The 13753-nt window shown below is 36.9% G+C and overlaps 1 protein-coding gene across 3 annotated transcripts in view; it reads left to right on the top strand.

Annotated features, from left to right (window-relative positions):
* The window catches only part of INPP4A (inositol polyphosphate-4-phosphatase type I A), a 148636-nt gene extending 134888 nt beyond the window's left edge, over window positions 1-13748 (top strand). For all 3 annotated transcript variants that reach the window (XR_013830997.1, XR_013830998.1, XR_013830999.1), the window contains 2 exons: window positions 27-182; window positions 13573-13748. The gene's annotated coding sequence lies outside the window, so the exon portion shown is untranslated. The remainder of the gene's footprint in view (window positions 1-26; window positions 183-13572) is intronic.
* The last annotated feature ends 5 nt before the right edge of the window (window positions 13749-13753 follow it).

Genomic DNA, 13753 nt, shown 5'->3' with positions numbered 1-13753 from the left:
CTAACTTTGTCTTCTTTTTATTACAGTTATCACTACCCAAGCTCCGACACAGATTCCTGAGAGGGTGGGAACAGAATATCTGCACTCCAAATCCCTCCTCAGACCCCTTTTGTGCTTCACTACTTTGCAATGACTCTTCCTGCACCAGGCTTCCAGTGGGCCTTTTCAGCCAGTCCAGGCAGGTCTGCATTCAATTATAAATCTTTATGGTGCTGTCAGTCTCGGTTGTACCATTTAACAAAAAACAGCCAGGCTGGAGAGGACAGGAAGTGTGCTTGTTCCCAGAGCGAGGAAGAGCACAGCTGCATTTGGGAGATGGATGTAGCGGCATATGGCAGCTCATCACTTCCTCCCTGCTGCTCGCCCTGCCCTTGGCTTCTGTGGTTTTCCCTTCCTGGTCTCTCACTCTGCCTCTTCACTCTGATTGGCTTGTTGTCCTCCACCCACCACTAGCACTATGGTGGTCCCTAGGTTTCTGTCCATAACTTCCTTCTATCATACTTCATATGCTTTTCCTGAAATACCTTATTAGTCATTCATATAGAATAAACTACCACTCAATTGCTAATGACTACCAAATTTCCAGATCCATCTAAACATCCAACCATATCTCAGTCATTCTACTTGAGTGTCTTGATGTCTCAAACAGCATGTCAACACCAAACTCATGCATTCTTCCCCCCCCCCGCCCCCCCCCCCGCAAGCTGGCTGAGCTCTCCTCTGATAAATGACCTCACCTTCCACCCTGGGGTCACCTTCCCTCCCCTCCACATCCCATCAGCCACTAAGATCATATCTCTTCAACCCATTCCATAATTTTCATCCACACACTCACAGCCCTGGCCCACATCCACACTCCCTCTCAACTGGACCACCTCCCCGATAGCTTTCTTATTCCTCCTTCAAGGCCCGTCTCAGGCATGCCCTTTTCTATGGCGATTTCTCTCCACAAAATGAGCTGGCCCTTAAAAAAGTCCTCAATCAGCCTTGACTATATGCGTATTATATTATGCATCTCTCATTCATCACGTTACTTACCTTTTACTTTGCCCAGCATGTTACTCTGAGTTACAACAGCAAGTGCAATGCCTGTCACACAGGAGCTATTCAAAAAAGCTCACCGAATGAAAAGATTTTTTTTTGATGTTCAGATGAAATCTTATTTCAGCACTAGACTGTTGCTTTTCTCTGTATATAATCAGTTATTCTCAACACATTATAAGGAGCCAAATTCAACAGGCTCAAGGGAGAAGGCAAAGTTAATGTATAGTGTGGCAAACACCAGGACAGTGGTTTTCTCTTGGGGGTGAGCAGGCAGGTCTCTGAGGAATGTTAAGCATTACAGAGGGTTCAGACAATATTCTGTTGATCTGGATGATAGTTACATGGTGATCTACTTTATAGTTAACTGGCAACATTATAAAAACACTATATTGGGACCAACCTCACACACCAGTGGGCAGGCACAAAAATTCTGCAGGCCAAAAGGCAGTGGCACAATATATTTAAAGTGATAAAAGGGAAAAACCTACAACCAATAATCTACCCAGCAAAGCTTTCATTCTGATTGATGGAGAGATCAAAAGTTTTACAGACAAGAGCTAAAAGAGCTCCAAAAAACCAGCTTTACAAGAAATATTAAGGGAACTTCTCTAAGCAGAAAAGGCCATTACTAGAAACATGAGAATCAGGAAAGGAAAAAGCTCATTGCTAAAGATAAATATACAGTGAAGGTAGTAAATTAACCATGTACAAAGCTAGTAGAAGGTTAAAAGAAAAAAGTAAAGTCATCGACATCTTCTTTAAGCAGTTAATAGATACACAAAGCTGTAAAATGTGACATGAAAACTAGTAAGTGTTGAGGGAGGGGAGCAAAAATGCAGGGTTGTTAAAATGCGTTTCATGTTAAGAGATTAGCAACTTAAAATAATCATTATATATACATGTGTGTGTGTATATATAGAGAGAGCTATACATAAACCTCATGGTAACTACAAGCCAAAAGTCAATAATAGATGCACACGCAAAAAAGAGAACGGACTCCAAACATAACTGAAGATAGTCATCAAATCACAAGGGAAGAGAACGAAAGAAGAAAGGAACAAAAAAGAACTACAAAAACAACCCCCAATTAACAAAACAGCAATAAGTACACATCTATCAATAATTACTTTAAATGTAAATGAGCTAAATGCTCCAATCAAAAGACACAGCGTAGCTGAATGGATAGAAAAACAAGACCCGTATATATGAGGCCTACCAGACTTACTTCTGATCTAAAGACACACAGACAGAAAGGGGATAGAAAAAGGTACTCCCTGCAAATGGAAATCACAACAAAGTTGGGGTAGCAATATTAGACCCAAAACAAACAAAAAAACCCACCTTTAAAACAAAGACTATATAAAGAGACAAAGAAGGACATTATATAATGACCAAGCCATCAAGAATATGTAACAATTGTAAATATATATGCACCCCACATAGGAGTACCTAAATACATAAAGCATATACTAACAGATAAAAAGGTACAAACCACCAGTAACACAGTAATAGCAGGGGACTTTTAACACCCCACCTACATCAATGGACAGGTCATCCAGAAAGAAAATCAATAAGAAAACACTGTGGCCTTAAATGACAAATTAGACCAGATGGACTTAATATATATAGAACACTCCATCCAAGAGAAAGGAGAATGCATTCTTTTCAAGCACACATGGAACATTTTTCAGGATAGATCACATGCTAGCAATAAAGCCTCAGCATATTTAAGAAAACTGGAATCATCAAACATCTTTTTTGACCACAATGCTATCAGACTAGAAATCAACTACAAGAAACACAAACGTGGAGGCTAAACAATATGCAACTAAACAACCAATGGATCACTGAAGAAATCAAAGAGGAAATCAAAAGCTACCTGAAGACAAATGAAAAGAAAAACACAATGATCCAAAATCTATGGGACCCAGCAAAAGGAGTTCTAAGACAGAAGTTTATAGCAACAGCTTAAAAATAAAAATAAAAAAATCCCAACAAACAAAAGCCCAGGAGCAGCTGGCTTCACAGGTAAATTCTACCAAACATTTAGAGAAGAGTTAACACTTATCCTTCTCAAACTATTCCAAAATATTGTAAAGGAAGGAGTGTTTCCAAACTCATTTTAGGAGGCCAGCATCACCCTGATACCATAAGCAGACAAAGATATCACAAAAAAGAAAATTACAGGCCAATATCACTGATGAACACAGATATAAAAATCCTCAACAAAATATTAGCAAACTGAATTCAACAATACATTAAAAAGATCATACAACATGATCAACTGGAGTTAATCTCCGGGAGGCAAGGATGGTTCATTATCTGCAAATCAACCAATGTGATATATATATACCACATTAACAAACTGAAGAATAAAAATCATATAATCAAAAAACAAAACAACAAAAAATCATATGATCATGTCAATACATGCAAAAAAGCTTTTAACAAAATTCAACAACCATTTATAACTCTCCAGAAAGTGGCTATAGAGGGAACATACCTCAACATAATAAAGGCCATATATGATAAGCCCACAGCTAACATCACACTCAACAGTGAAAAGGTAAAAACATTTCCTCTAAGATCAGAAACAAGACAAGAATGCCCACTTGCCACTTTTATTCAAAATAGTGTTGGAAGTCTTAGCCACAGAAATCAGACAAGAAACAGAAATAAAAGGAGATTAAATTGGAAAGGAAGAAATAAAACTGTCCCTGCTTGCAGATGACATGATACTATACGAAGAAAATCCTAAAGACGCCACCAAAAATCTCCTAGAGTTCATCAATGAATTCAGTAAAGTTGCAGGATACAAAATTAATATACAGGAATATGTTGCATTTCTATACACTAACAATGAACTTTCAGAATGAGAAATTGGGAAAACAACCCCATTTACCACTGCATCAAAAAGAATAAAATACCTAACAATAAATCTAACTAAGGAGATCAAAGACCTTTACTCGGAAAACTGTGAGACAGTGATGAAAAAATTGAAGATGACAGATGGAACGATACACTGTACCATGTTCATGGACTGGAAGAATCAGTATTGTTAAAATGACCATACTACCCAAGGTAATCTACAGATTCAGTGGAATCCTTATCAAAATACCAATGGCATTTTTCAAAGAACCACAACAAATAATTCTAAACTTTGTATGGAAACACAAAGACCCCAAATAGCCAAAGCAATCTTTAGAAAGAAGAACAGAGCTGGAGTTATCATACTCCATGACTTTGGACTATACTACAAAGCTATAGTCATCAAACCAGTATGGTACTGGCACAAAAACAGACACATAGCACAGTGGAACAGAATAGACAGCCCAGAAATAAACCCACACACTTATGGTCAATTAACCTATGACAGAGGAGGCAAGAATATACAAATGGGGAAAAGACGGTCTCTTCAATAAGCGGTGCTAGGAAAACTGGACAGCGACATGTAAATGAAATCAGAACATTTTCTCTCACCACATACAAAAAATAAACTCAAAATGGATTAAAAACCTAAGTGTAAGACTGGAAACCATAAAAAAAAAATCCTAGAAGAAAACATAGAACACTGATAAATTGCAGCAATTTTTTAGATCTGTCTCCTAAGGCAAAGAAAACAAAAGCAAAAATAAATGGGATCTAATTAAACTTAAAAGCTTTTGTAGAGCAAAGGAAACCACTGACAGAATGAAAAGACAGCCTACTGAGAGAAAATATTTGAAAATGATATGACCAATCAGGGGTTGATATCCAAAATATATAAAGAGCTCATACAGCTCAATATCAAAAAAAAAACCCCTGATTTTAAAATGGGCAGAAAACCTGAAAAGATATTTTTCCAAAGACAACATACAGATGGCCAACAGGCATATGAAAATCACTAATATCACTAATCATCAGAGAAATGCCAATCAAAACCACAACAAGATATCACCTCACACCTGTCAAAATGGCTATCATCAAAAAGAACACCAATAACAAATGTTGGTGAGGAGGTGGAAAAAAGGGAGCCTGTGTACTCTGTTGGTGGGAATGTAAATTGGTGCAGTCACTATGGAAACAGTATGGATATTCCTCAAAAAACTAAAACTAGAACTACCGTATGAGCCAGTAATTCTGCTCCTGGGTATATAGCCAAAGAAAATGAAAACACTAATTTGAAAAGATTAATATGCCCCAATGTTCACAGCAGCATTATTTACAATAGCCAACATATGGAAGCAACCTCAACAGATATGTGGATAAAGAAGACGTGGTGTGTATATATATATATATGTACACACACACACACACATACACACTAGACTACTACTCAGCCATAAAAAAGAATGAAACTTTGCCATTTGCAACAATGTAGACAGACCTGGAGGGCATCATGCTTAGTGAAATAAGACAAAAACTATTTATCACTTATATCTGTAATCTAAAAAATAAAACGAATATAACAAAACAACCAGACTCACAGATATAACAGAGAACAAATTAGTGGTTACTAGAGGTTACTAGAGGGAAGGGGGAGGGGCAAGACATGGGTACAGGATTAAGAAGTACAAACTACTATGTATAAAACAAACTACAAAAATATATTGTACAGCACAGAAAATATAGCCAATATTTTATAACTTTAAATGGATTATAATCTAAAAAAATTTTGAATCACTGTGTTGTACACTTGAAACTAACATTGTAAATCAACTATGCCTCAATGAAAAAAACAATACCCTATGTACCTTCCTGTTATATTTAACAATAAAAATTACATGTTAATCCATCATTCAATGAAAAATCTGAAAAGAAAATTTAAAAAGCATTTCCACTTACAACAGAGTCAAAAAGAGTAAGGTAATTAGGAATAAACCTAACCACAGACACAAAAGTCTAACATACTGAAAACTACAAAAAGTTGCTGAAAAAAATTAAAGAAGACACCAATAAATGGAAAGAAATCCCATATGAATGGATTGGAAGAATTTATATTGTTAAGATGCCAATACTATCCAAAGTGTACAGATTCAACATACTCCCTGTCAAAATCCCACTGGTGTTTTTTGCAGAAATAGAAAAATCCATTCTAAAATTCACATGGAATCTCAAGGGACTGAATAGCCAAAACAATCTTGAAAAAGAAAAAAGTTGGAGGTCTAGTACTTCCTGATTTCAAAACTTAATAGAAAACGACAGTAATTAAAACAGTGTGGCAGGGCTTCCCTGGTGGCGCAGTGGTTGAGAGTCCACCTGCCGATGTAGTGGACACGGGTTCTACCCCGGTCCGGGAAGATCCCACATACTGCAGAGCAGCTGGGCCCGTGAGCCATGGCCGCTAAGCCTGCGCGTCTGGAGCCTGTGCTCCGCAACAGGAGAAAGCCACAACAGTGAGAGGCCTGTGTACTGCAAAAAACAAACAAACAAAAAACAAAACAGTGGGGGCACTGGCTTAAAGACAGACACATAGTGCAGTGGAATAAAAAGGCCAGAAATAAACCCTGGTATAGATGGGCAAATAATTTTAAACAACGCAGAAGACCATTCAATGAGGAAAGGACGATCTTCTCAGCAGTACTGGGAAAACTGGGTATCCACATGCAAAAGACTGAAATTGGACCCTTACCTTATATCAACTCAAACTGGAACAAAGACCTAAACATAAGAAGTAAAACAATACAGCTCCTAGGAGAAAACTTAGGGGAAGAGCTTTCTTGGACAGGGCAATGATTTCTTGGCTACAACACCAAAAGCACAGGCGACAAAAGTAAAAACAGATAAACTGGACTATATCAAAATTGCAAACTGTGCATCAAAAGAACACAATCAACAGAGTGAAAAGAAATGGGAGAAAACATATCCAGATCACATATGTGGTAAGAAGTTAATATCATAATATACAAAGAACATCTAGAACTTAACGAAAGAGCAAACAACACTTTTTAAAAATGGGCAAAGAACCTGAATAGATATTTCTCCAAAGAAGATCTATAAATAGTTAACAAAGACCTGAAATGATAAAATGGTGCTCAACATCAGTAGAATTGGTGGTTACCAGCGGGTGGGAGGGAGGACAGGGTAATGGGGAGTTGTTTAATTGGTAGAGAGTTTCAGTTTTGCAAGATGAGAAGAGTTCTGGTGACTGGTTGCATAACAAGCTGAATTACATAACACTATTGAACTATATACTTAAAAATGGTTAAGATGTTAAATTTTTCATTATGTACATTTTATCACAACTAAAACTTAAAAATATAGGCACTAATAAAGGTATCAGAAATTATGTTGTAAATGGATTATAGACCTACATGTCAGCTAAAACTAAACTCTCAGGTGAAAACAGGAATAAATTTCCATAAGCTTGGAAGAGGCAGTGGTTTCCTTTAGATACACCAAAAGGAAAAATTGGAATTCATCAAAATTAACAACTGCTCCAAAAGACAGCATCAAGAAAGTGAAGATAAACTACAAACTGGGAGAAAACATGTCAAAGGCCAATCGTTTGTCTTTAAAAGGAACTTGTATACCTAATATACAAAAATAAAAAACAAAAAATCACAATAAAAAGACAACTCAAATGAAAAATGGACAAAGGATCTGAATAGACACTTTTACACACATATACAAATGGCCAATAAGCACATGAAAACATGCTCAATATCATTAGCCATTAGGGAAATGCCAATCAAAATCCCAATTCAATAACACTTCATACCAAATAGAATGACTGCAATCAAAAAGATGAAAAGTATATTGAGGTGCTCCTATGTTGGGTGCATATTTATTTACAATTGTTGTATCTTTTTCTTGGACTGATCCCTTGATCATTATGTAGTGTCCTTCCTTGTTTCTTGTAACAGTCTTTATTTTAAAGTCTACTTTGTCTGATATCAGTATTGCTACTCCAGCTTTCTTCTGATTTCCATTTGCATGGAATATATTTTTCCATATCCTCACTTTCAGTCTGTATGTGTCCCTAGGTCTGAGGTAGGTCTCCTGTAGACAGCATACATATGAGTCTTGTTTTGTACCCAACACAGGAGCACATGAATATATAAGGCAAATGCTGACAGACATAAAAGGGGAAATTGACAGTAACAAGTAACAGTGGGGGACTTTAACACCCCACTTACACCAATGGACAGATTATCCAGACAGAAAATTAATTAGGAAACATAAGCCTTAAATGACACATTAGACCAGATAGACTTAATTAATATTTATAGGACATTCCATCCAAAAGCAGCAGAATACACTTTCTTCTCAAGTGCACAGGAAACATTCTCCTGGATAGATCACATGTTGAGTCACAAATCAAGCCTTGGTAAATTTTAAAAAACTGAAATCATATCAAGCATCTTTTCTAATCACATTGCTATAAGATTAGAAATCAGCTACAGGAAAAAAAAACTGTAAAAAAAACACAAACACATGGAGGCTAAACAATATGTTACTATATAACCAATGGAACACTGAAGAAATCAAAAACTACCTACAAACAACAATGTAAACATGACGATCCAAAACCTATGGGATGCAGCTAAAGCACTTCTAAGAAGGAAGTTTCAGCAATACAATCTTATTTCAAGAAACAAGAAAAATCTCAAATAACCTAACCTTATACCTGAAGCAACTACAGAAAGAAGAACAAACAAAACCCAGAGTTAGTAGAAGGAAAGAAATCATAAAGATCAGAGCAGAAATAAATGAAATGGAGACAAAGAAAACAATAGCGAAGATCAATGAAACTAAAAGCTGGTTCTTTGAGAAGATAAACAAAATTGATAAAACTTTAGGCAGACTCATCAAGAAAAAAAGGGAGAGGACTCCAATCAATAAAAATTAGAAGTGAAAAAAGTTACAGTGGACACCACAGAAATACCAAGGATAGTAAGAGACTACTACAAGCAACTACACACCAATAGAATGGACAATCTAGAAGAAATAGACAAATTCTTAGGAAGGTACAACCTTCCAAGACTGAACCTGGAATAAACAGAAAATATGAACAGACTAATCACAAGTACTGAAATTGAAACTGTGATTAAAAATCTTCCAAGAAACAAAAGTCCAGGACTATGGCTTCACAGGTGAATTCTCGTAAACATTTAGAGAAGAGTTTACACCTACCCTTCTGAAACTTCCAAAAAATTGCAGAGGAAGAAACACTCCCAAGCTCATTCTACGAGGCCAACATCACCCTGATACCAAAACCAGACAAAGCTATCACAAAAAAAGAAAATATCACTGATGAACAAAGATGCAAAAATCCTCAACAAAATACTAGCAAACCAAATCCAACAACACATTCGAAGGATGACACAACATGATCAAGTGGGATTCATCCAGGGATGCAAGGATTTTTCAATATCTGCAAATCAGTGTGATAAACCACATCAACAAATTGAAGAATAAAAACCCTATGATCACCTCAGTAGATGCAGAAAAAGCTTCTGACAAAATTCAACTCCCACTTATAATAAAAACTCTCCAAAAAGTGGGCATAGAGGGAACCTACCTCAACATAATAAAGGCCATATATGACAAACCCAGAGCGAACGTCATTCTCAATGGTGAAAAACTGAAAGCACTTCCTCTAAGATCAGGAACAAGACAAGGATGTCCACTCTTGCCACTTTTATTCAACATAGTTATGGAAGTCCTAGCCACGGCACTCAGAGAAGAAAAAGGAATCCAAATTGGAAAAGAAGAAGTAGAACTGTCACTATTTGCAGATGATATGATACTATATATAGAAAATCCTAAAGATGCTACCAGAAAACTACTAAAGCTCATCAATGAATTTGGTAAAGTTGCAGGATACAAAATTAATACACAGAAATCTCTTGCATTCCTATATATTAACAACAAAATATCAGAAAGAGAAATCGTACTATATGTGGCACATATATACAATGGAATATTACTCAGCCATAAAAAGAAACGAAATTGAGCTATTTGTAATGAGGTGGATAGACCTAGAGTCTGTCATACAGAGTGAAGTAAGTCAGAAAGAAAAAGACAAATACCGTATGCTAACACATATATATGGAATTTAAGAAAAAAAATATCATGAAGAACCTAGGGGTAAAGCAGGAATAAAGACGCAGACCTCCTAGAGAACGGACTTGAGGTTATGGGGAGGGGGAAGGGTGAGCTGTGACACGGCGAGAGAGAGTCATGGGCATATACACACTAACAAACGTAGTAAGGTAGATAGCTAGTGGGAAGCAGCCGCATGGCACAGGGATATTGGCTCGGTGCTTTGTGACAGCCTGGAGGGGTGGGATAGGGAGGGTGGGAGGGAGGGAGACGCAAGAGGGAAGACATATGGGAACATATGTTTATGTATGACTGATTCACTTTGTTATAAAGCAGAAACTAACACACCATTGTAAAGCAATTATACCCCAATAAAGATGTTAAAAAAAAAAAAAAAAAGAAAGAGAAATCAAGAAAACAATCCCATTTACCACCTCATCAAAAAGAATAAAATAACCTAGGGCTAAACCTACTTAAGGAGGCAAAAGACCTGTACTCAGAAAACTATAAGATACTGATGAAAGAAATCAAAGATGACACAAACAGATGGAGAGATAGACCATGTTCTTGGATTGGAAGCATCAATATTGTGAAAATGACTATACTACCCAAAGCAATCCACGGATTCAATGCAATCCCTATCAAATTACCAAAGGCATTTTTCACCGAATTAGAACAAGAAATTTTACAATTTGTATGGAAACACAAAAGACCCCAAGTAGCCAAAGCAATCTTGAGAAAGAAAAACTGAGCTGGAGCAATCAGGCTCCCTGACTTCAGAGTATACTACAAAGCTACAGTCATCAAAACAGTACGGTACTGGCACAAAAACAGAAATACTGATCAATGGAACAGGACAGAAAGCCCAGAGATAAACCCACACACCTGTAGTTACCTAATCTATGACAGAGGCAAGAATACACAATGGAGAAAAAACAGTCTCTTCAATAAGTGGTGCTGGGAAAACTGGACAGCTACATGTAAATGAATGAAATTAAAACACTCCCTAACACCATACACAAAAACAAACTCAAAATGGATTAAAGACCTTATAAAACTCTTAGAGGAAAACATAGGCAGAACACTCTTTGACATAAATCACAGCAAGATCTTTCTTGATCCACCTCCTCGAGTAATGAAAATAAAAAACAAACAAATGGAACCTAATGAAACTTAAAAGCTTTTGCACAGCGAAGGAAACCATCAACAAAACAAAAAGACAGTCTTCAAAATGGGAGAAAATGTTTGCAAACGAAGCAACCGACAAGGGATTAATCTCCAAAATATACAAATAGCTCATGCAGCTCAATAACAAAAAAACAAACAACTCAATCAAAAAATAGGCAGAAGATCTAAATAGACATTTCTCCAAAGAAGACATACAGATGGCTAAAAAGCACATGAAAAGATGCTCAACATCGCTAATTATTAGAGAAACGCAAATCAAAACTACAATGAGGTATCACCTGACACCAGTCCGAATGGCCATCATCAAAAAATCTACAAACGAGAAATGCCGGAGAGGCTATGGAGAAAGGGGAACCCCCCTACACTGTTGGTGGGAAGGTAAATTGGTACAGCCACTATGGAGAACAGTATGGAGGTTCCTTAAAAAATTAAAAATAGAGCTACTTTATGATCCAGCAATCCCACTCCTGGGCATATATCTGGAGAAAACCGTAATTCAAAAAGATACATGGGGCCCTCCCAATGGTTAAGAATCCGCCTGCCAATGCAGCAGACACGGGTTTGAACCACGGTCTGGGAAGATCCCACGTGATGTGGAACAACTAAGCCCGTGCACCACAGCTACTGAGTCTGCACTCTAGAGCCACAACTACTGAAACCCACATGCCTAGAGCCCTGCTCTGCAACAAGAGAAGCCACTGCAGTGAGAAGCCCGCACACCACAACGAAAAGTAGCCCCCACTCACCACAACTAGAGAAAGCCTGTGCACAGCAACGAAGAAGCAACACAGCCATAAATAAATAAACAAACAAAAAGATACAAGCACCCCAATATTCGTTACAGCACTATTTACAATAGCCAGGACATGGAAGCAACCTAGGTGTCCATCAACAGAGGAATGGATAAAGAAGGTGTGGTACATATATACAATGGAATATTACTCAGCCATAAAAAAGAACGGAATAATGCCATCTGCAGCAAGATGGATGATCCTAGAGACTGTCATACTGAGTGAAGTAGGTCAGACAGAGAAAGACAAATATTGTATGATATGCCTTATATGTGGAATCTAAGAAAAGGGTACAAATGAACTTACCTACAAAACAGAAATAAAGTTACAGATGTAGAAGTTACCTACAAAACAAATAAAGTTACAGATGTAGAAAACAAGCTTATGGTTACTAGGGGGTAAGGGAGGGAGCAGGGATAAACTGGGAGATAGGGATAGACATATACCCACTACTATATATAAAATAGATAACTAAGAAGGACCTACTGTATAGCACAGGAAACTCTACTCAATACTCTGTAATGGCATATATGGGAAAAGAATCTAAAAAAGAGTGAGTATATGTTTATGTATAACTGATTCACTTTGCTGTACACCTGAAACTAACACAACATTGTAAATCAACTATACTCCAATAAAAATTTTAAAAAATAAAATTTTTAAGAAGTTATAATAAAAAAACCCAAAAGGTGAAAAATAACAACTATTGGTGATATGGAGAAATTAAAATCCTCATACATTACTGGTGGGAATGTAAAATGATGTAGCCACTGTGGAAAAGTTTGGCAGTTTATCAGTTAAAGATGGAGTTATCATACGACACAGTAATACCGCTCTTAGGTATATAACCCAAAGAAATGAAACATGTCCGGATAAAACTCATTAATAAATGTTCATATCATTAGTCATAATAGCCCCAAAGTGCAAATAACCCAAAATTTCCTCAACTGATGAATGGATTTAAAAAATGTGGTATATCTATACTATGGTATATTATTCAGCAATAAAAAGCAATGAAGTACAGATAGATGCTACATATAGATGAAACTTGAAAACATGGTGAAAGAAGCCAGTCACAAAAGGCCACATAGTACATATTTCTGTGTTTATGAAATGTCCAGAATAAGCAAATCTACAGACACAGAAAATGTATGAGTTGTTGCCAAGAGCTGGTGGGGGGGGGGGTGGGGGGGGAGGAGGGAGTAACTGCTAATGGAGATGGGGCTTCTCTTTGGGGTGATGTAAATGCCCTGGAATTAGACAGTGGTGATGGCTTCATGACTGGGCTTCATGACTGTGACTATTAAAAAAAAAAAACACTGAAATTGTATACTTTAAGGGTGAATTTTATGGTATTTGAATTTCTTCCAATGAAGCTCTCAATAAAGCTGTGACTAAGAAAAAGATAGGGTTCTATAAAATAATTTGAGTTTCTTATCAAACTTAACTTTTAATAAAAGTTGTAGCACTTAAGCAGGTATACAAGAGGTATTGAAAAAATCTATCCTTTTCCCTTTCCCAGTGAATAGTATATACAACAGACCTCAGTGAATTTCTGCAACAAGGATCAGTGCTGATGTGGAATTCTCACAACTTTAGGTGAACCTTTAAGAAAGCAAATGAGCTACAGAATACCTTGATTGCTTTAACTCCAGTGACCTGCAGGTCTATGAAGAAGCTATGGCTCCTTCCATTATTCTTCA

The sequence above is a fragment of the Stenella coeruleoalba genome (assembly GCF_951394435.1).
Source record: "Stenella coeruleoalba genome assembly, chromosome: 13".
Taxonomy (NCBI): Eukaryota; Metazoa; Chordata; class Mammalia; order Artiodactyla; family Delphinidae; genus Stenella; species Stenella coeruleoalba.
The sequence above is the reverse complement of the archived record's forward strand: the minus strand, read 5'-3'. Positions and strand labels throughout refer to the sequence as shown.